Source organism: Scardinius erythrophthalmus, assembly GCF_964197995.2.
Source record: "Scardinius erythrophthalmus genome assembly, chromosome: 23".
Lineage (NCBI taxonomy): Eukaryota > Metazoa > Chordata > Actinopteri > Cypriniformes > Leuciscidae > Scardinius > Scardinius erythrophthalmus.
This window is the reverse complement of record NC_138243.1, coordinates 8,369,997-8,397,910: the sequence shown is the minus strand read 5'-3', so window position 1 is coordinate 8,397,910 and position 27,914 is coordinate 8,369,997. Positions and strand designations below refer to the sequence as shown.

Here is a 27,914-nt window from a genome sequence, read left to right as displayed (position 1 = left end):
AGCACAAAGTACAGAGTAATAAAACCAAGGAAAACAATTTTTAAGAAAACATGAACATAAGTTTAACTTTTCTGCAATATCATTTTTAATGTGATTAAAGTTTATACATGCTTATTATTTTTTTATTTACGCTTATTATATTTTGATCCGTGACCACGTTGTTTGCTATTCTGATCAATTTGCATTATTTTTTTCAGTGTGTGCAATATATTTTTACATTTTTTGATTCATGCTTATTCTTTTTTGATCCATGTCTCCTATACTTTTTATGTGATATTGATCCCATAGTCCAGTCCTAAACACCAAGCTCTTCAATGGTTTTCTGAAACCTACTGTTAAGCACACAGTGAATTCAAAATCAGAAAAAATAAAATAAATACACTATATTATAAAACAGTTAGTTTTGATCCTTGAATTTGATTGGCCAAGCAGACCTCCAAGAGTGCTGGTTTAACATCATTGATGATGATGTTTCACTGCATCCCTCTCTGTTCCTGATAGTTCTCACCAGAGATTACGGACAATGGAGAGTGGAAGTAGAGTGTGTGTTAATATCAAAAAAGCATTTGCGTTTTATCTCATTCCAGTATCACTCATTGTAGGTTTCTCTGGTGACGGGAGCAAGGAATGGAAAACCCGGAGTGGAGCAAGAACGGATTAATTACAGAAGGCTTTGAGCGGGAATGCAAAATACTCTATTATTCCGTCGTTTTGTGTTGCCTGACAACACATAACACTCCTTTTTTTCTATTGAAACTATTTTCATTGGCAGATTAAAAACGTACGAACTAACAGGTGGAATTTTGCAACTAAATATCCGTTGAACTGTGGTTTGGTCGTACACAACTTCCTCTGTGATATCGCTTAAAGTTATGAAAAAGAACAGGTCATTTAGAGATCAATCATAACGGTTGAAAGGTCACAACCATGTGAATATTAGAACAAGACCGACCTCATTTACATACCAACGCTGTCTGTGCTATTCGCCAGTAGTTTTCGCATACAAAGAAATTAGCCAATCACAACAAAGGTCATTTACATTTAAAAGCCTTAAAGGTACAGAAGCAAAAACTGCTTGTTCATTTCTAAAGAGCAGAGAGGGTAGAACAAAACTGCAACAGATTTTGCTCCAAGAAGCCAGGACTAACATTATTTTCAGACTTCAGGGCAAAAATAAACTGCTGCCAAAGGTCAGAGACATGGCCTGCTGGGAAGAGCAAGAGCTCCGACATGTTGTGTACGTGGGAGACGTTTAGTTCGAATCCAGGTTGGGTCATTTCCCGATCTGATTCATCCACCTTTCCGGTCTGCTCTCTCACAGTCAAAATCAATAAAATCCCAAAAATAAACAACCAAAATGGATATGTGGCCTCTGTACCAAATGAACAATAGGTTTTTGGGATCCAAACACAAATGTTAACTAAAGTCTCATGTGTATAGAAAAAAACAACTGAATCAATTCAGAAACATAAACTGCAGTCATGCAGACATTCGAGATCCACCTCCAATATAAATGAGTTTTTTAGTTCTTATTAAAAATGAGTTCATGCACAGGGTCATTCATGACACACACACACAGCAGGTACGAGTTCAGCACAGCGCTTGTGTTATTCAACTCAGCCAGGTGTTGTTGGAAGGGAGAGCTGGCTTCACAGGCGGAGCCACTGCAATGCTGTCTCCCTATTGGAGCGTGATTGTCCCCTCAGCCTACCAGGAAACAACACAAAGCCTATCTTCGCTTTTTTTAGATGAAATTCAAATGAGCCCAGGCAGAGTATGAATATGCAAAAAAAAAGGCACAAAAACGATAGAATCTCTTTACCCTTTACAGCTAAGCCCCTCTCTGATGCATGTGACATTTTGTGTGCAGAGATGGGCTGAGAGTGATGAAACACGACACTGATGTTCAGCGCCCGCATCGTAATTGGCATTTCTCTGAACACGCCCTCAGAGGGCCAGGACAGGTCACGGGTCACGCCCTCACCGGCGCACGCTACACGTCAGCACCGGCCGCCAACTCCACCACGCCATTTTCCCACTCCGCCATCATTATAGCTGAGTGTCTTTAATTAGTCGAGGGTAGAGAGAGAGAGAGAGAGAGAGAGAGAGAGAGAGAGAGAGAGAGAGAGAGAGAGAGAGAGAGAGAGAGAGAGAGAGAGAGAGAGAGAGAGAGAGAGAGAGAGAGAGAGAGAGAGAGAGAGAGAGAGAGAGAGAGAGAGCTGATTGCAATTATATCCTTTCATTGGCATTCTCCCATCAGCCTCAAAGTCTGTATGAAAACTGGAATGCTACTCATTATAGAAACAGACCATTTTGACTTTCGATAAGGTCCAAAAGTGTTTGGATTTTCCAAATATTTGATCATCAGATATTTTTAGACGTATTTCATGAATAATCACTGTATATACTTGATGTGATATAAATAGAGCTCTCACGTACGTCAAAGGCTGTCAAGGATCTGTCCGGGTCATGCTTCAGCCTCAAATGAAATAAAATAAATAACTACTCATACTTTGCATGAAGGAAATGAAGTCATTTTCAACCTCATTAAGATCTGTTGCATTATTTTTTCCATTATTTTTTATGAAAATTAGGCACATTTCCCTCCAGTAGTCATTACCGTAACGCAAAACACTCATTACTTTAATGTCATCTACGTCAGCCAGCTAGATCATTTTATCTTGGTGATATATTTAATTAGCAGAATTCAGAATAATTAACAAAAAACAAAACAAAAAAACAATATGCAATAATTGACAGAAAACCAAATGTTTAATTTAGCTAGGTAAAGAAAATGTGCATCAAAGAACATAAGATTTGTATGTAGTGTAAACCACACTTCCCGAGGCAAGGTAAGAATCGTACATGACAAGGTCTGTTCACACCAAGGAAGATAAACACAGAGGAACAATATAATTGGAATCACAATCAGAACTAATTTCCAGCTGACGAACGATAAAAACACTTGTCAGCCAATCAGAATCCGCATGTGCATTTAAAGCAACAGACGACAAAACTGCGACGCGTGCTTATAATAAACTGAACGTTATCGTCCATTGGTGTGGACTAGAGATGCACCAACGTATCGGCCAATAAAAGTAATAATTTTTTTTTAATTGTTAAAAAACAGCCAATGATCAGGGCCGATTCTATCCTATCAATAAAAGGAGGCAGAAAACACGTCAGACTGCATCTTATATAGTGTATGTGAAGAAAAAGTCTGAATGTTTTGATCCCAATAGCACAAAATAAAAATGAATGCACTTCAGAAGGTATGTTGAACAATGTGTCACTTAACGCGCATGTAACGGAGTTTAGATGTTACGGGAAGAAGGAGGCGGGAACCGGCGAACATTCAACATTTTTAATAAATAAATAAATACAAAATGAAAGTAAAAGCCAGCAGCCCCTCACGGACGACTGCTGGCAACACAGAACATCAAATAAAACACAGGCCTGTTCCTCTCTCCCTCTTCACTGTCGTCGCTCCTCCTTTATGCCTCCGCTCCTCCGTGAGAGATGCGAGACCGGTGCGTCTCACAGGTGTAGCTCATCATAATTACGCCACCGGCCTCGCGCCGTCCTCCCACGGCCCTCGGCCTCGTCCTGCTCGCCACATACCCCCATCGCCCCTCGCACGCCGGGGGGTACCACCGAGTCTGCGCCTACTCCCCCCCCCCCCTTCCCGGGGGGACCGATCACGGCGGCTGCGGTACCTGGGGGTATGGACAGACGAGGCGAGAGTACAGGAGACGGAAGCATGAGGAGCGACAGAGACGAGAGAGGGGAGAGAGAAAAAAAAAAAAAACTTGATCCGGTTCCCACAACGCGCTGCCATCCGGCCCGCCACCCGCTGGGCGATCTTCTCCGCGGTGCCTGGCGGTGACGCTGGATAGACCTCGGTGGACGGCACGACACTCCTCCGCCGCCTGGTGGACGGCGACGGCTCCTCCAGGTTCGGGCAGTCGGCAGGAGTCCCCCGTTCCCTGCTCCTCCCCGTCATGGCGGATGGCAGCAGGCTCCGGCCCACGGCGAACGGCGACGACTCCTCCGCTCCCTACCGGACGGCAGCCGCCCCTCCAGCACCCAGGCGGCCAGCAGCGAGCTCGTCCGTCCCCCCGGCAACTCACTCCAGCGCACCGCCTCGAGCGTCCATGGCGACGGAAACTGCCCGCCATGCTCGATGGCACTGCGGATTCCCAACAGCGGCAAGGGCTCTTTGACAGCGCGTTCCTCCTCCTTCCCGGGTTTCGGCACCAATGTAACGGAGTTTAGATGTTACGGGAAGAAGGAGGCGGGAACCGGCGAACATTCAACATTTTTAATAAATAAATAAATACAAAATGAAAGTAAAAGCCAGCAGCCCCTCACGGACGACTGCTGGCAACACAGAACATCAAATAAAACACAGGCCCTCCTTTATGCCTCCGCTCCTCCGTGAGAGATGCGAGACCGGTGCGTCTCACAGCTGTAGCTCATCATAATTACGCCACCGGCCTCGCGCCGTCCTCCCACGGCCCTCGGCCTCGTCCTGCTCGCCACAGCGCATTTACCTCAAGACAGTTTAAGGTAGTTTGGGCTCTGTTGTTAATTTTAACCTAAATATTATAATTATACCTTATGAGATGGTTCCTTTTATATACAGCATTAATTGGGAAAGATTTTATTTCCTTAAGAAAATCAAACTATCGGTACCGGCAGATATCGTGAATAATCGGCTAGCGTATCCGCGGAAAAAAAAAAGTATCCATGCATCTCTATGTATTGTTATTATTTTAGTTATTTTTATAATTAACAATTTTGGTGAACCAAGTGTGCCGCACATGTCCTGAAAATTTAAGCCAAACATCTTGATCTCCTCTCCATGTAATCGAATGGGACGTGAGCCAAACTCAAAAAATATTTCGGAAACATTTTCTTCAGTGGAAGGAAGATATTTTTTTACCATCTATGTTGTGAACGGGCCTTAAAACACTGGCCTGATACAACCTTTCTGTCAACTGGCCCCACTCTCACATAGGGATTGTGCCATCCCTAATGGTCAGCCCTAAACATACAAATCTGGAATCATTACGGTAACGAGAATATGGAGAGCTAATGAGTGTCATTTTCACGAAAATAATGTCATATATAGGCTTCATTATTATTTTCCTATTATGATTTTGGGGTGAAATGTGACCTGGACATGTGTTCATGAGATTCACCCTGCCAGCCATCTCTGCTAAGTCATCTAGTTTGTGTTCCTCCAGCTTGTTTATCTCCCCAAACATTCGCAAAACGCTTTACTGGGTGCTAATGCAAATGAAAATGCACAGGTGTGACTGGTTTTCTTGATAGGCGAGATGTTATTTCCGCAACAACAAACAAAAAGCTGCTGCTACTTGTTGCTGAATGATATAAGACGTGTTGCAGTTGCAAAAAAATCTCCTAGGGAAATTAAAACTTTTTAAATGATCTTTTAAAATGGAGCGGAAAAGAAGATGAGGCTTTAAAGATAGTTAATAATAATGGTTTGATCATTTTATAGCCTGGCTGGGGGATATTCTGTAATTAACAGGGACAGAGAAAATGAAATCAGGTTGTCAGGGTTGCAGAAGTTAATAATGTAAAAGCGCAATTTTCACCGTTCATTAATCTGGAGAGCACATCGCCTGAGGTTATCTCCAGGATTTTTTTATTTAAGTGTGGACAAGCTATTGTCTTGACACACAGCATCTGAGTAAACAAGGTGCAGACTAAAAACAAACACAAACACGCTTTTCTTCAACACTTATTTAAACTTATCATGTTTGGGTTACAAGACATGCAAGAACATTGTTGTTTGGAGTCACTGGGGTCATATGATGCGTCCTGAAGCATCATATTTGAATATACACAAACTAGGGCTGCATGATATTGGAAACAACAACATTGTAATATTTAGTTTTTCTGTGATATATCGCGATATAAAAAAACAAAACTATTCTGTCAGAATACTTGAATAACTATGTTTGGGAATAATTAATAATTCTAGAATGAGCAGGGTGATTTTGTTGAGGAATGCATCTGCAAAGAGAATAAAAATAACTTTAAAAACTGAAAAATTACTGTTTATGCTGAAGGCATTTTTTGAGTGTGAACCCTTGTTTTTTTATGGAATATTGCATTATTTATTATAAATGATATTTCCGTGCACATCATTATTTTTTATATTTCATGTGCCCTCAATCTTGAATCAAAATAACTTCCCCTCCCTCTTGCAGCATCTCTCCTCTGATGATGTGTTCAGTGGCGTGAGGGCGGAGCAACCTGTCACTCACATGAGAATCCACCAATAGCAAACCACAACCATCCAATCAATTCCTCACGGACAAAATCAAGGCCCGCCCTACTTTTTTTTCCTGTTTGAGAAGCAGTTTCACTCAGATTTACGTCACAATAGGGAAGAAAAGCTACCGCAATTTCCATTTCATGTTGACTTTAAGAGTTGAACAATTTGGGAAAAATGTAAATGTTCACACTTGTGTACTCTTTACAAAAACCAAATCACTATTTTAATAACCATAAAGTGAACAACTTTTAAATAAACAAATCACTTTTATAAGCCACATTTTTTGGCTATACAATAATAATGTGATTTATATAGAGATTATTATTAAATAAAAATATTTAACAAACAGTACGCCGTTTAGTAAATGAACAAAGCCCCTTAAGCGCGTATATTTTTATATTTTATTTAATCGCAGCTTTAATGATTTTACTGTCACATTAAGTCATATCGCAATATCAATTTTACTTCGATATATCATGCAGGCCTACCGCAAATGCAAATGAGATTTGAGATTATCAGATTTTTTGTTCAGTTACTTTTGGTCTGTGCAAAGCCAAGATTTGTGCATGAACGTTCAGAGAAAAGCGCTTGTTGAAATTTGGTGAACTCTGACCTGCGAATTCGTATCACGTGAAGACACATGACAGTAGAAGATCGATATGTCACAGCATGACCTCTTGGCTGAATTAAAACAACGATATTTTTGCAGTAAAGGCGAGAAGATTGTATATATATTGTTTTACATTTAGAGTGTATTACTATTTGTTATGTTGAAATTGGTTGTTCAATCAATATTGAGGTGCATTATGGGGTTGAATGAGTGCTCTCAATAATGTCCACTATGGTTTCAGACACCACTACAAATGCCTGTCCCCTCATCATAAGAAAAAAACAGGTGATTTTAGGAAGGTCTAGACTAAAGACAGATTTTATACAAAAGTTCTTGTATAAAAAAGGATCCAGACAGCTCAAGCCCTCCATTCAGTTTCACTGTGTGGAAAAGAGCAGCCTGAACATTCTTCAAAACATCATCTTTTGTGTTCTACGGAAGAAGGAATGAAACTCATACATGTTTTCATGTTTGGATGAACTGTTCCTTCAACATAAAATTGCTCAGGGAAGACAATAAAGCCCCTTTATTCATATGGCAACAGAGAACAAACGATTAACTATTATGAAAAGCCATTTCAAAGCATTGTAATATGGTGCATAAACCCCAAAACTGGACAGAGCTATTGATCCCATGGGCACTGTGGGATGCTCAGATGCTGTTTTTTGATGTTGAAAGCAGCAAAGAGAATAACCATGGAAACAAGGGGGGGGGGGGGGGTGTTTTCAAAGGGAGGTTTCTCCTTATGTAATATTCAGTAGCAACGATGCCACCAAGGAGGATATCAGGACAAACTGCCCTCACAGCCCCAAATTACAGCTAAAACTCACAATGCAAATCTAGCGTCTGTAATGCAATTAGCTCCAGTACGCTGAGCCCATCTATAAAACAACGTATCTGGCTGTAACAGATCCTGCGAAAAGCAGTAACACACCTGCCTGCGCCCGCTGGTGAAAGAAAAACTACCACTTCCCCGGACAGGCACAAATATTACACAGCTGACAGCGAACAAATCAGTCTCCTCAAGACTCAAGCCGTCCGCTTCCACTGGGTTTCACCACAACATGTTGCTCTGCCAAATTGCCCTGTTAGCACGAGCATTGCCAGACAATAACATTTTCCATCAGACCAAATTGAGGAATTGAAGAGTGAATTTGTGGCCGAGCTCTCTCCAATCGGAGCAGGGAACAGAGTTTTCTGGATGTACGCCAGGCTGAAATGATCTTTAGTTTTTAGCCATCTCAAAACTAGCTAAACTAGAGCCTGGCCTCCCAGCTTGGGCTTGAAGGGAGATGTAGGAGTGACGGTCTTCTCCTGCAGCACCAGCGATTTTGAAATGAATATCAAAGGCGTTAGACAGACAACAGACCATCTCCTTCCTGACGGAGATATTACGCAACGTGTGAATAATTCCTCAGCCATTTGATGTCTCTTTGATGGCCTTGTTATTCAAGTTATTGGATTTATGCATCATGCATGCTGGGACAGGCATGACAATTTGCCCAATAATATCTCAGAGGGAAAGAATTTAGGGTGTTATTTGACAGGGCAGGCAAATATCCGAGTGATTAAATAACAGAATGCACTGAAAAATATAAAGGTGTTTAAACCTGCATGTTCAGATGCATCAGACTCAGCCTGTATCAGTTTAGGTCTGCATGAAAGGAGAAAAATGTACACTAAAATCATTTTATTAAACTGTGTTTTGGATTTGTTTTCCAGGTAAAGAATCTAAACATCCATAAAACAAGATCAAGAACATAATTAGGCTTGTTTTCAGAAAAGCCATCTTGAAACCAGATTTCAAATGATCTGAAAATAAGGTAATAAATAATTATATTGAATTTGAGATATACATAAGTCCAAAAAACTGATTATGAAATAGATTTTTTTTTGGACTGTAAGTGCAACAGATCAAAGGGTGTAGAGTCAAATCTCTTTGAACAAACAGCGTTCTTCATCTGCCATCATATCTAATCATTTATTTTTTACGATTGACTCTCTCAGACAGTGATGGAGAATTAATTCTCTGTCTGCTTTTTATCTTCTAGGGTCCCGCTGTGTGCGTCGAGTGTGAACGTGTTTGGTCTGCCTGAGTAACTGTTTTAACCTTGTTCTTTCTCCCACTTTTTATTGAAATCGTCTGGTCACTCAGGCACCAATCACCAGACCTCCAAATCAACAATAATTGAATTTTATCTGAAAAGGAGATAATGATCTGATTCGTAAGGCTTTAATTTATCTTTTTTAAAAGCTTTAGTGTATAATTTTGATCACTAATGTTAACAAATGTGATTGCAAAAATAATGACGGTTTTCAATGAACATTCTCCCTGTCTGCCATTGCTCAGACAAACAGAAGGTTTACTGTTTTGGGACAAACAGAGCATTTTGATAACGCCACAATGTTACACTTTTCCTGAAAACCCATACAACTCAAGAACACTTAGTATAGAGTGCACTGCTGTCAACTGCAACATAAATAACTGGAAATAATAATAATAATAATAATAATAATAATAATAATAATTGAACAATCTTTCCAAGAACTGTTGCTTAGTAAACATACATTTTGATACAAGGTTGCCATATATGCATATTGGAAACACATGGAACCTGGTGTCAACAGGGACTTTCATCAACAGATGGAGCCCATAGTGCAACAAAGCAGAAAAAGATCAACTAAATTGTATAAACTGTTCATTTATTAAAAATAAATGAGCTTGATGAGAATCTTATTCTTAATGCATATACCATGCTCATAAAAAAAAATCTAATGTGCATCAAAGCTTAAATTTTAAATTCGTACGGATGTAGGAGAAAGTGTGTTTTTAGATGCTATGGCAAGCCACCATTTCATTTTTCACTATTCTAATCGCTTTTTAAAAGTACAAATTAATTTTTAAAGGTATCTCAAATCAGGTCATAAAAACTGCATATATAAAAACAGTAAAATATTTTTAAATGTCGCACATGACAGACTGAGCAGAAGTATTTCAAGTCAAAATACCCAATTAACTGTTTGCAAAATGTGTAAATATGCATAGTTTACATTGAGTAGGCCATTTCTGATATCATAGTCAATATTAGATAAAATATAAAGCATTCTCCAAAGCAAACTGAAAATATATATCAGTTTGACATTTACCCAGTCAACACTTTCATAGAAATCATTTCGCAACAATTTTTGCTACAAATGCTATTTTTCCTCAATGACAAAAGTCAGTCTAAATGTAAAAGTTTGCCATCAAAATGAGCAAAACTGTACCTTAATCTCATCTCCAGCATGTCAGAATATTCCTGTGTTCATAAACGACGAGAGAGAGAGAATTAAATAGAGGGAGGGAGACAGACAGACAGACAGACAGACAGACAGAGAGAGAGAAAGAGAGAGTACAAGGAGGAGGAGAGTGATAGAAGTGCATGTGGGATGAAGGGAAGAGTGAAACAGACGGAGCTCAAGAGAACAGTGAGGGTTCGAGAGACACAGACAGAAGGACAGAAGGGAAGATGAACCGAGGGAGGGAGGAAGAGGAGGAGGGTGTATTTTATGTGTGTGTGTGTGTGTGTGTGTGTGTGTGTGTGAGAGAGAGAGAGAGAGGCAGGATATGCGCGTGCACACACCACCACAGGTCCCTATTGTAAACCGGGACTCTGTGTGCGTGCGTGGACAGAAAGAGCGAGATAAAGAAATATGTTTGAGCACATATTAACTGAGAGCAAATAAGCGAGTGTCCTAAAGCGTAAACTCATACCGCTGTTGAGAGGGCGCGAGCATCATATTGGAAAATAGGCAGAAGAAAAGACGGAGAGCAACAGGTTGATGATGAGTCTCCCTAGAAACAGCGGGAGTGCGCACGGGGAACAGATGTCCTATGGTTTCGTGTTCGCTCTCTGGCTGACACACACCGCAAGCGAGCGACGCAACAAACTACAAACAACACGTCATTATAAATCAACGACGGTGGGTGAATGCGGAACAGCATAATTATCTATTTCTGACATTATCCACCATCATTTTCAACCCAGAAGTAAGCTAAGGGGCCATTCACAAAGAACGCGTTTTTGCTTTGAAAACCGCGAGAAGCGGGCTGTGGAATGGGGGGGGGGGGGGGGGGAACGCAAGGTCTCGAGACGCGTTTCTTTAAAAGTTGAACTTTTAACTTGAGCGCCACGTTTTTAGAACGCAATATCATGTGCGAGACGCAGTTATTACACGCCCGTCTAGCGCAAAAAAGTATCGCAGTGGAAAGGAAAAAAGCGCTCTTTGTAAACGCAACAAAATGAGAAACTTTACTAATCCAAATTCGCATCACGTGAGGACATGAGACAGTAGAAGATCGATGTGTCACAGCATGGCTTCTTGGCTGAATTAAAATAACGATATGTTTGCAGTAAAGTTGAGTAGATTTGATATTACTATTTGATGGTATTACTATGTTATATGTTAAATCGGTTGTACAATCAATAGATGCATTATGGGGTTGAATGAGTGCTCTCAATAATATCCACTATGGTTTCAGACACCACTACAAATGCCTGTCCTCTCATAATGCACTATATAAGAAAAAACAGGTGATTTTAGGAAGGTCTCAACTAAAGACACATTTAATAAAAAAAAATTTAACTGCTTTTAACCTAAGAACGTTTTTTAAACTGCTGTGTCGCGTGCGAGACACTGCAAGAGATGCAAGACATGAGCATAACGGTCAAACACGTATACGTCAAGCTCAAACGTGCTGCGTAACACCAGAATGAACCTCATTGCTTTTCGCACATCAAGCGAACATGCTTGAGCTTCCGTTTACCACAACTGATGTGAGAGTTGATGAATGTTTATTTGTGAATAAAAGCCTAAATTAAATCTGTTCAACATATAAAGTGTTCGATATGGATTAGTTTACGATCTCTTTATGAACTTTTTGAAACGTCAAAGTGGTAGTTGCGAAGACTGTCAATGGAGGGACAGCAAGCTCTCAGATTTCATTAAAAATATCTTAATTTGTGTTCAGAAGATGAACGAAAGTCTTACGGTTTGGAAAGACATGAGGGTGAGTAATTACTAAAATATATATTTTTTTGGGTGAAATAACCTTTAAGTTGCTGATTAATCTTGAAATTACCATTAAATAACTCATGTAACTGGTCCATCCTGATAGATAGATTCCAAGTTTGGCATATCACCATTCATGTGCTTTTATTGCAAAAGTCACTGATTAAAATTTAAGCGTCCTATAGTCAGTAATGGAAATGTTCGTTTATTGCATCACCACTTGCAATCTTTTTTCAATTTAACAGAAGTGTTCTGGTTTGACATGCTCCATTGTCGTCAAAATCATTAAATATAATATAAACACTGTAATCAACACTGTTAATTATAATGTTAGCATTCTAGTCGCATCACTATTGGTGTAGCTGGAGTGTGAGATGAAGGAAGGGAGGGTTGTGTGTGTGTGTTCTAGCTTCATTGTCTATGATATCTATTATTGAGATGGGCCCCCTCGTCAGTAACCCGATACGATTGGACAAATACAGCTAACAGAACATTCCAATTAACTAGCGCTGTTGAAAGAGCCACAGACTTACTCTGTGTGACACTACATGCAAACAAGGGATAATATAGTACAAATGGAAAGTTAGATGAAAAGAGAAGGGGGCTGTATAAGGTAACAAGTATAACAAAACATAGAGGTCCACAGTACCACAGCGTACTTAGTAAAGGATTTGGACACTAACAGGTAATTTTACTTCGGGAAAAAAACATCAAACCAGCAGTTATATTTCAATTTGTCTGCATTTGCCGCGACATGTTTGGGTCTGACAAATCTAGTTGACAATGCGAAAATTGTCTGTGAGATTATTTTAACAAAACAACCAGCCAGGATTCATCCATAATTATGATTTATAAATAGTTTCTTTCTCTCTGAAATGCAACGAGACAACTAGATAAACCACACCCTCAAAAAAGAAATCAAGTTGGCACAGGCATTGCATGCACTGTATTTGAAGAACGCAGGTGAGTTGAGCTTGTGTTGGTGCTTCATAGACACTCCTACACACCAAACCTCCCCAAATCTGCCAGCCGATGCCCTGAGGGGGGCAGTGAAAGACCTCCGGGGGGAGGAGAGGAAGGAAGGGAGGGTCCGGACTCCTCCAATTCACGTTCACACACAGGCTGAAACCCATGAAAAAAAGAAAAGAAAAGGATTCCTGCTATTTTCTCTGTTGTGTGACTAGTTCAGGGACTGATATCCATCTAGTCGACATTCACACCTCAGATGTTGACAGAACTGAGAGAACTGGAAAGTTAATCAACACCAGTTAATGAGTATTCACTTCCTGCTTTGCGCTCTTGATCATTTAGTAGCTTACAAGGGGAAACAACCCGTCAAAAACATATCTGTAATATTATTTTCATGACCATCAAAAAGCCCCATGGAAAAGGTTTCTTTCCTTTGTTTTACAGGAAAGGCTCGCATTTTTATTTAAACAGCCAATGGGCTTTAGTTTTCGTCACAGCCATGAAACATGATTTGCTTCTTTCTGTTGCTAATCAAAGGAAGGTGGTATAAAGAGGAGGAGCATGCTAGTTCTACAGAGCATTTGATTGGACAACAATTTGTATACTCCTCTGTGCGAGGTCAGTCATCACTATTTTCACTTCTCCAAAATAAACACATTCATATAGTAAAAGCCGTTTTTGACAACTTTTTAATGAGTAGGCTATAGTCAAGAGCATAGAAAAGGAATTAAACCAACAAAAACAATAATCCTTATATTACAAGGGCTTTTAAAGTGAGCTCAGTCATTTTTCTTTTTATTATTTAATTTTCATAATAAAAAAAAAAAAGTAAACTATTTGCATGCATTGCGGTAATGAGAATCTGGGGATAAATAATGCCTTAGTTGCAATGAAAATAATATCATGTGCTTCATTCTCTTTGTGCAAAATATAATTTTTCGCTTTGGATTTAAGGGTGAGATGTGACCCATCATGCTTTTCGTGAGATTCACCAAAAAGGAGTCAAACTCCCACTTGTCGAGTTTGCACTCTGAGAAAAACCTTGGTCTCCCAATCAAAAAGAAAACAACAGCACGGATAACAGCAAGACAAAAAAGAAAGAGGAACTGCAAACTCATGTTACTGTGGGGAGGGCCAGACCGGTGTCCATTTCCCTTTAATATTGTAGGGAGGTAATAAAGAGGAGAGAACTGAAACCAGCCCAGCTGACAGCGAGGCCAGATAGGAGCGGTCATATGATCCCATCAAACCGAGCATGCCTTTTACCTGAGCTTCAGCGTCTGTGCATGGGGGAGAACGCAGAAACCAGAACGGCGAGATGCTCCGTCAAAAACTGACCCTGGCGCTGGAGCATGTCAACATGCTTTCACTGCAACTAGATAACCAACACTCAAAAACATAAACAACTCTATCCTGTACAGAGACATGAGAGACTAATGTGTCAATCTGTCTTTTTATGGACTATCAAAACAATACTTGCATGTTGTTGTCATGGATTGTGTTGCTAGAATGCACACGAACAGGAAGATGAAGGCTATAAGGCAGTCTTTAATAAATCCACACAATGAGAGTAGCATACAACACATCCGAACATTGACGAGACCTGACAAGAATGAACAGACACAATGGAACTTAAGTACATATGCAAACAAGGATAATTAATCACACATCTGAACTGAATGATGAACCAAATGAGTGACCATGACAACAAACTAGTGACGGGAAATAGTGCAAAGTCCAAACTGAGGGGCTGTTTACACGACAACTAAAAACTTAAAACTTTATGCGTTTCGGCTGTTCGTTTACACGACAACAACGTTGTGGCTGCCTGAAAACGGGTTTCAAAGTGCAAGTTTTTGAAAACGGTCTCCGTGTAAACAACAAAAACGTGAATCTCTGAAGATGATGATGATAGTGTTTCATCGCCATCTAATGGCCTGGCAGCAGAATACAGCGTTTTGAGTCGTTTTCACAGATCCGTGTAAATGGAGATCATTGTGACAATGGTGTCGTCTGTACGCGGAAAACTCAAAGGAAAAGCTTCTCTGTTTTAAGCATATCGTTGTCGTGTAAACATACCCTGAGTGAGTGCAACTTTGACAGTTGTGTCACTGAGAAGTAGTTGAACTGAAAGTGGCATTTCCTCTAATACTGCTGAACTAACAATGATAAACTGCACAAAAAATAATTTACTTGGCTTCGTATTGTTCCAAACCTGTATGACCTTCTTTTTGTACTGAGAAACACAAAAGAAGGTATTTTGAAGGATGTTTTAACTGTTTTTGTCCGTTCAATGAAAGTCAATGGGGTTCAAAACAACATTGTACCCCATTGAGTTTAATTGTACGGACACACAAAAAAAACAATATATATTTGGAACAACTTGAGGGTGTGTAAAGGATAACAGTTCTCATCCTTTTAAGGTAAGGAACATAATAGAGACTGGGGGTGTTTTGACTTTGGCCAGCAAGCAAACACTTTGCAACCTTCTCACAACATCCTAGAAACCATCCAGATTACTCTACGTGGCCGTTGTGCAAGCGCCACGTTTGTTTACATAGGAAAACGATGAAATGAAAACGCTTTATGTGAGAACGGACACTAGCATAGCTTAACAACATGCTAAATCAACTCAGAACATATTAGTAACCACATTTGGCAACCAACCAGAACACCCTACACTGTAAAAACAGAGTTTTTCAAAGCTGTGACTACAAGAAAAATTATTCTAGTACGTTTTACAAGAAAACACCATTTCGGTCTTTCAAAATTTCACATTTAATTCAATGTGTAACTTGCCGTTTCTTCATAATTATTTGGTAAATTTACTAGCAAAAAATGTTTCAAAGTAAATCCTACACCAATTTTGTATAGCCAGTATTTTGGTGTTAACTAAATCTAATATCTAAAAGCCCCTAAATTTCGATTCAGTAAAACAGCACTGATCATCTACGAACTAACCAGCTAGTTAACAAACATTTCAAAACGTCACAAGCCGTGAGTCACACGTTTTGAATCCAATCTGTGAAAGTCAAGGATTTTGGTCCGGCAAAGACAGCTTCCCTCGGGAGAGAAACACGGGGCGAAACAACGTGGGAGCCAGGTCCATCCGGGACACTGCATAGTTCTCATTCCTCGCAGATGAGAAGTGAGGTGAGGAAGAAGGGGGAGATCTTTGGGTGAAACAAAGGAGTACAGTAGAACAATAGCCCTCGCTGCCCGTCTCCCAGCCCTGCTAGCCAAAACACAGGCCGCCAGTGGAGACGAGAATGCCAACAGAGCACTAACAATGCTCAGCAGTGAAAATACTGAAGGCTCTGCGGTAACACAGAGCAACATGAGGGACAGACACACGCAACAGGTTCTCTGTGGCGCCTGATGTCAATGGAGACACTTAAAGCTCAAAGTATACATTGGTTTTGATGCGTACCAAAGGGTATGTGTACAACAGCTGTGGCAGAAAGTTACGTCGCGCGGAACGCAGACAGCCGAAGAATACTTTGGGCTTTAAACGCCTGCTTTGACGAGCACTTGTGCGAGCCCGTTAAAAGATACACGCAACCCAAGTTTAAATGCGTACAAATACATTCTTATTGGTCAGAAAATATGGAAAGAAATGGCGACGAGTCGACACTGGACAACTTTGTAGTGTGCATATATCAAGTGTTAGCCAAGTATGCCTTACTATTAAGTCTGATCTCACAAGAATGATAGCGTTCCCACCAACAGGCGTTAATGTTGTGTTTATTACAAGCGCGCACAGCAGTTTTGTCGTCTGTCATTTTAAATGCTCAAGCTCTTCAAAGTCGAATGGATTCTGATTGGCTGTCAAATGTTTTATCGTTCATCAGCTGGAAAAAATAAGTGTTCTGGAAGTAATTCCAACTGTATTGTTCTTCGGTGCCATTATTGTGTTATGGACTCTATTCTCAAATTATTAGAATCATTGATAGAGGAAGAGACTAAGATGTGTTTGACTTTTTGGCTCAGGAGGAAACCACCACCAACTCCCCAGACATTACCCAGAACCCCTAGAAAGTACATAGACACAAACTTAAAATCACTCAAAACAGGTTAGCTGCCATGTAGAGACCCAGGCTCCATCTTTGCATTGTGCCAGTGAGTACTGCACGACTACACAACTCCCATTTTCAGTTAGTTTTGAAATACTCCCACATCTGGGGCAACATAAGGCCTGTGCGCTCATAACTGCTGACTAGGATGAATGGCATCTGCTGAAATAGCAAAAACTGCAGGCGAATTTACACAACAGGATCAATGATGAAGCAACAGTGAGAGGTTTTTTCATAATACCTTAAAGGTCTGACTTTGCAGGTATTAAAAAATATACAAATACAGATGGACTCTGGGGATGGGTGTGATTTTACAGTATTAAAAAAAACTATTTGTGGGAACTTTGATGGAGTATGAAGTGTAAAAGAAATAACAGGATTTTCTGGTCATATGATTGTGGCATTCTTCACAGAATTAACCCAACAAAAAAAAATTAAACGGTCACGAGAAAATAGGTGACGGATTTGGGGGAGGTCTTTTGGTAGTTTTCTGAAGAAAGTAATAATGTTAACCCATTCACAACTTTACACCATGATGCCACAGTGTTGCTATGCCTCTTTATGTTTTTTGCTGTATTGTTTCTGCATGTTGGACACACCACTTGACTTGGATTTGGCAGACAAATTTGATAAAAACATTTTTTTTTAAATATTAATAAGCAGTGTCCAAGAATAATAATGCCAATAATATTAAAACGATTATGGCAAGTTTTTATGGCATTGCATTTTCTAATGTATTTTTGAATAAATAGATTTATGTAAAAAAAAAAAATAAAAATAACATCACCTTATTAACCTACATATGGTACTGGTTTGTTAGAATACCTTTTTGTTTTGTGTTTAGATTATGAAGAAAATAAAAGCATTGCCATCTTGCCAATCACTCAAGACGACACCCAGTAATGTTGCTGTGTCAATGTTGCTGTTTTGTCAGAGAAAATTCTATGGTGTCAGCAAAGTGTTTTTGGGAGGATATTTGAAAGACGTCCAGTGACTCTCGTTTAATGGGGTGTACTCTTGGCGAGAGAAAAAAAAGAGTGGAGTTGCAGTCACTAGAGTGATGCCAAAAATGGAGAAAAACTAAGCATTTGGGATTTTCCCACCATCATTCAAGGGAGCTTAGCATTTGGGAAAAAATTAGAGCACCATCCTCTTTTTTCATACTACATGCTCATGAATAATGGAGCATATTGGCATAATAATAGAACACATGGGTATATGAGATTTTATGTAAGTTTTCCAAGCCAGTTAAAGGCTTGGGCGAACCTGTTTGAGGCTTCAGACATGATGCTCTGGTTAACCAAATGGCATCTGTTGTGCCTGAGTTTGGCAGACTCATAGGGATTTGCACTGGGGGAGACGGGGGTGTGTTTGGCGTGGCCGACCCCTCTAAATCTAGTCCCTGTAATTTACTCTGGGCTGTGTTTGCCACATTCTCCTGATGCATTCCCAAGCATCCCTCAGTTAGAAGAAATTATTTTTACTATATACGGAATACCATGCTACCAAACTATCATACTACACATACACTCAAAAAAAAAAGCTGGGATGTTTCAACCCATGTTTGGGTCAAATATGGACAAACCCAAACATTGGTTTAAAAAGTTTATTTTTAAACCCAATGGTTGGGTTTGTCCATATTTGACCCAAATGCACTCTTAAATAATTTGTTGTTACATTAAAATTTACTTAAGCATGGTTTTACAAATGATTTATGCAAAAATTTGTTCCGCTCGCGTTTCATACATGATGCCTATAGCCAAAATGACACAGGCAGGCAATGATTAGGTTTTTCACCACCAGCGGGAAAACGCCATTCATCTCACAACTCAGCACAGACGGAAATAGAAGCTATTCTCTCTCAGTGCTTGTGAACGCACTGTTAAATAAATGCACTTCAATGGGAAAGCTGTGTAATTTGGACTATAGAAAGGTGTTAATGCCTTAAACCTCTAGACTAGGTGAAAATGCAGTACTTTCATAAGTGTTCCAACATTAACACTGAATGAAAACAGAGCCGACAGTTTTCAACGCTATTTATTCAGCTCATAATATATTAAACAGCCCTGCTAACCCGTCTACATACATCAGCTGTTTGGATAATGTAAGCGTTTCACCTTTCACATTAAACTGCAAATGCTGAATACGTATAGTCACATGATTGTTGTTTAGTTTTCCAAAACAAAAAGGCGAATGCACTTGAATGGCAGGGCTATCATTGGGATAGCGCACCGGCCAGCGGGAGGGGGGCTCTGTGAGGGTGTACGTATAAGAGGAAGATGATGAATGGCAGGAAGCCCGACGTCAATAACAACAACAACAAGCCTCTGGATGGATGGGAAGCGAATCGTTCCATTACAAAGACTCATATGGCTGAACACCTCAACTGAGCAGAGGCCGTGGGACGAGCCCGATGTGACTGTCCACCGCCAATGACAAAATGGGAACTCACACTTATGTCATTCCAAACCCTGTGCAACACAAATGAAGATACTCTGAGGAAAGTTCATGCTGCTCTTTTCCATATAAGCAAAGCATTTAGTGACCAGAAGCTGTCAAGCCCTGAAAAGGATAAAACAGCACCATAAAAATACCAGGAAATTAGTCCATGACTCTGTTCCAGTCAAGATTGTATATATCAATTTAATATAAATACCTTAGAAAAATAAATAAAATTTTCTTTCAAATAAGCAAAAATTATGTCAACTATGCTACTAACCAAACACCCCCATGAAAACTAAAAAGTGGTTTATCCCAAAACCATGTGACCAGCATCTTGTGATGTCATTTTCTTCCCACAAATAGTTCAAAATGGTGAAACTGTCAACTATGTTACTGCCATCGTCAACTATGTTTTGACAGAATTTTTACACTTTAAATATCTAGACTGATGCTTTTAATATTTCAGGGTGTAGTTTACATCCACATTGTCTGGTTTTGACATTCTTAAAACTATCAAAATGATCTTTAAGGTAGATTTATGATATATTCTCGTCCTTCGTGACAGAGCTGAGAAATATTTGAAATAATGGCAAAAAAATTAATTCTTAGAAGTCTTTTTAAAGAATCACTGTACATATAGACCAAAGAACTGTGCAGAATAGACCAAAAAACATTGAATATTTCAGTCACTTCTTGAATAATGCTTTATTAAACCATTTGCAGTATGTTAAACATATTCAGAAGCACCGGTTTACTGATTTGACAACATACTGAAGCACAGGAGCTGGTTCTGCATGCTGCCATGCTGCCATTGTCCATGCATGGTAACAAAATAAGGAACTCTCTGTCAAAAGCCATTGTTGCTTGTCTCCACATAATTTTTTTCTCCATCAATCATTGTAATGTGTGAGTGCAATGTTCGCAACCAATTTACTTCCCCAGTGTGACGTACTTCCGAGCAAAACATGATATTAAAGGAGGGGAAAAAAAAATCTGATTTAGTGCAGCTTGATTGGATGGTTAAAAGTGGCCTCCATGTGACAGAGTTTTGAACAACATGATTGTTGTTTTGGACTTATTAAAAAGTAATGAAATAATATTAAGGTTAAATTGCTTCTTTGGCATGAAGTGGAATAACCAATGCATCATGCATAAACAGAACAAACTATTTTGATGTCATGTTGACAATGACGTGATGTTTGAGACCAGCGAATAACATGACAATACAAATCTTCAGAAAGTGCAGAGAATGACTCACTTTGCGCAGTCGCTCTTCAGATCCTGCAGTGTACAGCAGGAAGTGCACTATATGAAAACGAGGAAGTACAGTACACCGTCTCCTGAGACACCGTTCAAACGGGCCAGATCAACAGCACCAGTATTAACCAGACATGATAATGATAACAGCTAATCAGCGTCATGCACTCTCTCTCAGACTAAACAGTGTTTCATAAAGGAAAGAAGTGGTGTAGTGTGTGTGGAAATGAGGCTGGTGTCCATATGGCAGACATGTGAGTGGGCGAAACATGTCGCCTTCTTACTGAAATCGAGAAACCGTGGGTATATTTGAAATTCTGCACAGCTGAGGTAGAATGGCACAGCATTTCAATATGAACTGGTTGTATGTTCTGAACATCTCTTCTATTTTAATTTACATATCTGTGAAAATACTATAGACTCTGGGAGGCAGTTAGAAATAACAGCATTCAACATTTACAAGAGATTTCATAAAGCCTAAATTAACTATTACTGTCAAATTGTGTAAATGGTTGGTTATGTTTGAATGCAAGTTTTATACCATTTTCAAAAAAAGTAATTGGTGTAACCATCAAGTAAAAAAATATTTTTCTTTCATCTTGAATACATGCGGGTATACACACCGTAATCATTATTTTTAAATATATTTAAGAAAATATTTCTTAAGTTAAAGGTATTTTGTACCAATATAATTAATTATTCATAAATATCACGTCACACCACATGACATTTTACTAACATTGCTTTGTCACGAAAAGGCCAAATTTTCAGATTATTTGAGGAGATTTATTGGGGGGAGGGGGGGGGTTATTCTCTAAAAAGTCACCAATTATGGTTTTATGTTTTTTCCCTTCATGTTTCTGCATATTGGTTGCACCACATGACTTTGATTTGAAAGTTTTCAAATATTAATAAGCAGTGAAGCAGTTTTACTTCAAATATGATTTTTTTTTAAATAACAAAGGATTATACTAAACTACTAAACATTCTAGTTTTTTCAAGAATTTCTTTCTTTCACGGAGGCTTTTTTTATCCATTACTATTAGAGATGATGCTCCGATCGACCGGCTGATAATCACATTTTATGACTCGATCAGGAGTCCCAAAATGTCTGTCACATTCAGAAATTCGATCAGGAGTCACATTCTGCTTTGTAACTTCGTGAAACCATGGTAAACCAGACATCTTTATTTAGACCAGGTTGTCGCGATTCAAACGAACAATCAATAAATTGCATCACTTTTTCTGGAGTTTTCTCAGCAGTGTTGTAACATTAAAATCTCCAAGGGCAATTTAAGGCAGCAACTTTTTTTTTTTTGCCCAACTTTATTTCTCTTCACAGAAGAGTCATATTCAAGTAACTGTATGTAAGAATTGCTTTAGATTTAAACCACACAAAAAAAAAAGTCTTTTATTTTAAAAACTAAACTAGATCTTTTCAAAATGTGCCCTCATGCTAGGGTGTTGTGAGGTTATTATGCTTATAATCGTTTGTTTTTACCACTCTTCTAACCCAGGCGGTGTGAAAACTGTAACCACTTAATACAGGTAGTGAATACACATGCGCTGCTTTGGTGTGTGGTGTGAAACAAGGTTTTTCAAGTACCACCTAAAAGACTATTTAAAAACACAGGTCAGCTTAAGGATGTGCATTTTACATCACACTTAAAGTGCTATCACATCACCATTTTCACATGCCGACAATAAAAATAGACCAGCTGCTTTCAGATAAATCTTCATAAGGTCTCTGAGCCCTGTGAGGCCAGCCATCACATGACAATGTTTTTCTCTTTCTTGCTCTAGGCCTTAATAAAATAAGACTTGTGTGGAGAAAAGACCATTCTCCATCCTCGTCTTGGATCTAGCCGTACGTTCCACCTCTTTAACCTTCTATTCTGACAAATACATATAACAGCAGATTTGTTACATTTAATAAATCGGTTTGCAATAAAAGCACTGATCGAGGATCAGTGCGTGGCTTCCATGTCCAAAACAGTTTGATTACATGGACAAGTAGAAGCTGATACCTGATAAGCACTAATTTCCTGCCATGCTATATGACTCGCAGGTGTAGATGCCGTTTTGAATAGCCTGCCCTCATGTGTCATTGTAGTAAACTTCCCTATTTAACTCGTCCCACATGCTGAAGTGTGATACCTCAAATCATCCAGCTTGTTGAGGAGAGGTGTGATTTTTGCTTGGCAGATAATAGAATAGGCAAAAGAAGAAATTCAACTTGCATTGAATGAGGGATGCCAGAATATCACAGAGATGGAGGACTTTTGACTTGGATTAGTATGAAAAGTCCTAGTAATCATACAGAACGCTTTGACAACTGCGTAAAAACGCCCTGGCAATCACCCTAGCATTGTGCCAGCAACTTCAAAACTACATTGGACCCCATTGACTTTTTAGTAAAGTGGATCTGAGAGCGTTCTGCAATTCAATAGGGGTTCAAGAACCGAAGATCGAAGGTTGTAGAGATACCCTTTTTGGTGGGATGGTCAGAAATCCCGCCCACTACTCAGCCGCAAAAAGACACACATCTATCTGACACTAGGTGGCACCATAACAAGGAAAAGGTTTTGCAGATACGGGTAAAAAGTGATCAAAAGAATATTGATATGTCGGTGCTTTACGAAGATATAAGCGAATCAATTGGTCTGGTGTTGCAAAAAACATTTGCCTATATATCTGTCGAATGCAAAGTCCAAAATTAATGAAATTTAACATACATAGACAACTGGACAGCCTGAGGATGCATGCCAGCCAAGTTAGGTCAAATTCTGCCCATCAGTGGCACTACAACTGTAAAACGCTTGTAACTTCGTAGTCGTATGATCAATCGAATGGGAATGTTCAAATGCTAACATTTTCTTAAAATACCATGGTTAAACACAGCTTATATTAGCTTCCATCAGCAAATAATGTCAAATCTGAGAAGACATTAAGAAATTTAGTAGATTTAGAGGATGTCTAGAGGTGGCGCTACAACATGTTTTTGCTAATAATGGTTACAATAAAAAAATCGTCTTTCCCCTGAATCCTAAGGGTGTGTTCACACTCGGTTCGACTGGTTGGTTTGGTCCAGACCAAAAAACATTTAGTTCTGGTCCGCTTAGCGTTCACATTGGCATTTTAACACCGAACCTAAAAATACTGACCCTAAAGGCATAGAGATATGTTCACAACCGGATTGGTCAGCTTTTATTACGTAAATATATTTCACAACGAAACTTACCGAACATCCAAAACAATGCTGTGTTCAGGTTTAATCCAACCAAACATGCCAATTGTGAAGTCAGTTGGTAATATCTGTAACCATTTCCGCAAGAAAACCCTTTCGCAATTTTGAGTTTGTCTTATTTCCATAAAAACACACTTAAAAGTCCTATATTATATTAGAAAATAATGCATCGCAGTTGTATCACTGAATCATCTACATAAGCATTTAATGCGTGGTACCTATCACTGCTTGCAGCTATATTTTATATTTGCTCCAAAACAAGAGGTCTGTCACCTAGGTCTGTTAGAATTTTTAAAAAAGAGGGTCACCTGAAAGTAGCAAAGATTTCTATAAGACAAGACCTTGAGATGTGAAAGCCCTCATGCAATAGAAAGTAGCAAGGTTGTTTTCCGACCCTCACTCTGCAGGAAGTAAGGGCATAATGGTGTTCTCATGATGTAACTCACCACGATCTAACAGGGGAACTTCCCCAACATCTCACACGGGTTTGTGGGACGTCTCTGCTATCATGCTGCGAGTTATTCCTGCTCCCCACACTTTGCCTAATTATCGTCGCTCGGGCTTATCAGGAGGATACTGACAGGATGAAACATTTCCTCCTGAAGACAACATTAGTCTAAAAGTGAAATGTCCTAAATGAATCACCCACATGAGGCAGCAAAGTGCCCATCACATGGTTTCCATTTTGAAGCTATTGTGATTGGGTTACAATGCATTATAATGAACTGCAGGAGCGATCATTTCTAATTCATGTGGCACAGAAGGCTGGAATGCTTTTTGTGCAACAGTGAAAAAAATAGTGCATTATTTGGATGAATCTCACAAAACTGCAAATAAATGTATATTTAATTCTAAAATCAATCAATTAAAATCAATTTAACTTCACATTAAGAACAAGACTTTAAAGCAAAAATCTTGAACCAAAAATCACTGTAATGTATATAAAAAAATAAAGATATATTATTATAATTGTAAAGTAACCATAGATTGCATACATCACAGTATTAGTTGTACTGAATTTAATTTGATTTTAAAATTTCCTTTAAAATCTCATAAAAAAAAAACATTGTCCATACAATATGATTTTTGATTTTGAGAATGACATTTTTTTTGTCATGACAATGTGAAAAAATCTCAATGGTCCAAAATAAAAATGGGCTTAATTTTCTTTATGCAAAATATAATTTTTATTTATTTATTGATTTTAGGTGAATATGACCTGCACATCCTGTGAGATTGAGGTTTAATATAAGATTAAATATTATATAAATGCCAAATCATGTTTCCATGCTCAAAATCCACAAATATTGGTTTGTTTTGAGCACAACAAGCACCGTTTTGAACTAAGGGCACTGGTCCTGCTGACGACCGGTAGGGCCAGTTTACAGCCCACAGGATAACATTTCTCAAGTACACTACGGACATTACTTCAACAAGGTCGATCATTAAGTTAGAGCTTAAGGTCACACTTGCTTTTTTGGAATGTGGATGCAGGTCAGACCGAAATCCGCTAATTTATTTCCGAATTATACAATTTATTATGAAGCCTTAGGGCGTATTCAGACCTGTAGATCATTTGTTTTGTTCTGAAACAGGAATTCAGATTATTACAATGTTGTCGTCTTGGTTCGGTTCGCTTTCACAAGGAAACATTTCTTAAAAGGACCAAAACTTGTTAATAGAAGTCACGTGCGAGTTAACGGTCCTCTCATTGATCATAGCGGTTATCTGTCAGGATGGATGGACAACAGCTCCGTGTTCTCATTGTGGCTTTCTTTGCAGCTGCCGTTATATTACTTTAAAAGTCTCAGCAGGAATCAAAGCTTTGTACGCATTTATTGTACCTATTTTTGAGAAGAGCAATTAGGCGCCATTTTAAAATGAACAGGCAGCGATTCGTCTTTGCTCCAGGATAGCTTTCAGACACATTAGCAAAACAAACATTGCAGCTTTTCACGCAACGTAGATTTACCTATCATACACTGTGATACAGCTTGGTTCGTTGGTCCGTTTTCTTTCTCACCACAAGCAAACCACAGTTTCAAGCTGGCCGAGACCAACTCGTTCAGGCGATCTCGCACCGTTTTCTTTTTCTTTTTTTTTCACATAACGAGCCAAACTAAGGGAGAAGAAAAACAATGCTCCAAATGAGACGTGTGAAAACGGTTGGCCATGATACACAAACACAGGCCTCCACTGAAGCTCTGCTATTATTACCGTGGGAAACGCATAAGCAGGCCTATATGCGAGATTTGGATTACTTTTTTTCAGTTACTAATTACTTTTAAAAGTAACTTTGATGTAATGTAAATGCAAGTTACTGCAAGGTACTTTGTTTTGCCATGTATTGACTGACAGCTCTCCTGTCCCCATGCTGAGAGAAATTGTAAGCGCAGAGGTGTTGTGTGTGCGCAGTGTGTGAACATGATGATTATTGTAGCTCTAGACTAAATGTGAGCATTTACTCATCTCACTTGAACAAAAATAGATTCAGTACTCCTCAAAATGAATAAAAACAGTGAAATGCAAACTCAGAATATTACACAAACCTGCAATAATTAAATGTTAAATTACACAAATATACTTTGTGCATTTAATCTCACTTTATTAATAAATTTCTTTGCTGTTGACCTTTGATGATCAAGCAAAATAAAAACATTATGGTTTGTTAGCGCTGCACCCTCTCTACTCTACAGACGTGAATTTGCATTTCCTTCAGCCTGAGGCTTATTCATTTCACTTTTGGTGAGAAAGGGCCTTTACATTAGCCAAAAATAGGACTTTTTTTGTTGTTAAAAAAATGCAATTAGATACTTTTCTAGGGAGTAACGCAATATTGTAATGCATTACTTTTAAAATTAACTTCCCCAACACTGTCTGCTATAGCACTTACCCTTAAGCACTTACCCACTGCTGCAAACAGTGTCGAAAGCAGAATTTTAGCAACTACCTTCCTTTTTCCCCTGCTACTTCTGTATTAAATGTGAAAAGGTTCATGACTAGATCAGTTTAGAGCCGTATAAACCGAACTAACTGCATGTCAAACATTTACAGAGCACTTCTTCATATTAAGTTAAGAAACAACATGAGGCTATATTACATATTTTTTAAAAAGACAAGCCCTCAAACAAATTATGTTTGTCTAGCTCTGTTCCATTGCATCAGTTGACTGATATCAGGACTCAGCGTTACCCGATGCCTTTGTTATAATTAAAGTGACACAAACTGAACCCCTCAGTTCCGCCTCCACCCAGGTGGACACCTCAAGCTTCCACATTTATTAAAAGCCAATGAGAGACAGAGAGGCTAAGTAAAAAATGGGTGTTCAGTCTTTCAGAAGCAGACTGTAATCCCCACACTGGGGAGATGTGGGAGTTGTTTGATGGTGGAAATCCCCTGGGAGTGTGAAAATGCACAATTAGCCTATCTAATGCTTTCACTTCAGCAGAGCTGCAACTGTCCTTTATATATAGTATACTGTACTACATTTACTGCTAGGATCACAACCAATGTGTGATGACAAACACACTAAAAAGGTGCAACATGCTATAATGGGAACTGCCACTGTTCTTTGTGGACAACGTGACATGTTTTCATGAGCCTATAGACATTGAGGCACTTCAGCATTAACCAAACAAAACCATAATCAACTTGCGCAATTCAAGGTGTGGAATATCTCTTTTGATTAAATTAGTGCTGGGCAATGATTAATCGCGATTAATCGCATCCAAAATAAAAGTTTGTGTTTACATAATATATATGTGTGTGTACTGTGTATAATTATTTAGCATATATAAATACACACATATGCATGTATATATTTTTAAGAAATATTTGCATGTATAGGCTATACTGTATATGTATATTTTTATACATAATTTATATTATATATATTTTATATATAAAAAAAAAAAACTTAAATATATACATGTGTGTGGGTATTTATATATACAA

The 27,914-nt window shown here is 38.9% G+C and overlaps 1 protein-coding gene across 5 annotated transcripts in view; it reads right to left on the bottom strand.

The window, feature by feature from the left end:
• The window catches only part of ptbp3 (polypyrimidine tract binding protein 3), a 65,027-nt gene that overhangs the window by 34,970 nt on the left and 2,143 nt on the right, over window positions 1–27,914 (bottom strand). The window contains exon 1 of one of the 5 annotated variants that reach the window (XM_081354512.1): window positions 10,188–10,441. The exons of the other annotated variants lie outside the window; for them this stretch is intronic. The gene's annotated coding sequence lies outside the window, so the exon portion shown is untranslated. Of the gene's footprint in view, window positions 1–10,187; window positions 10,442–27,914 lie in introns of those variants that run through there. 5 annotated transcript variants of the gene reach the window in all.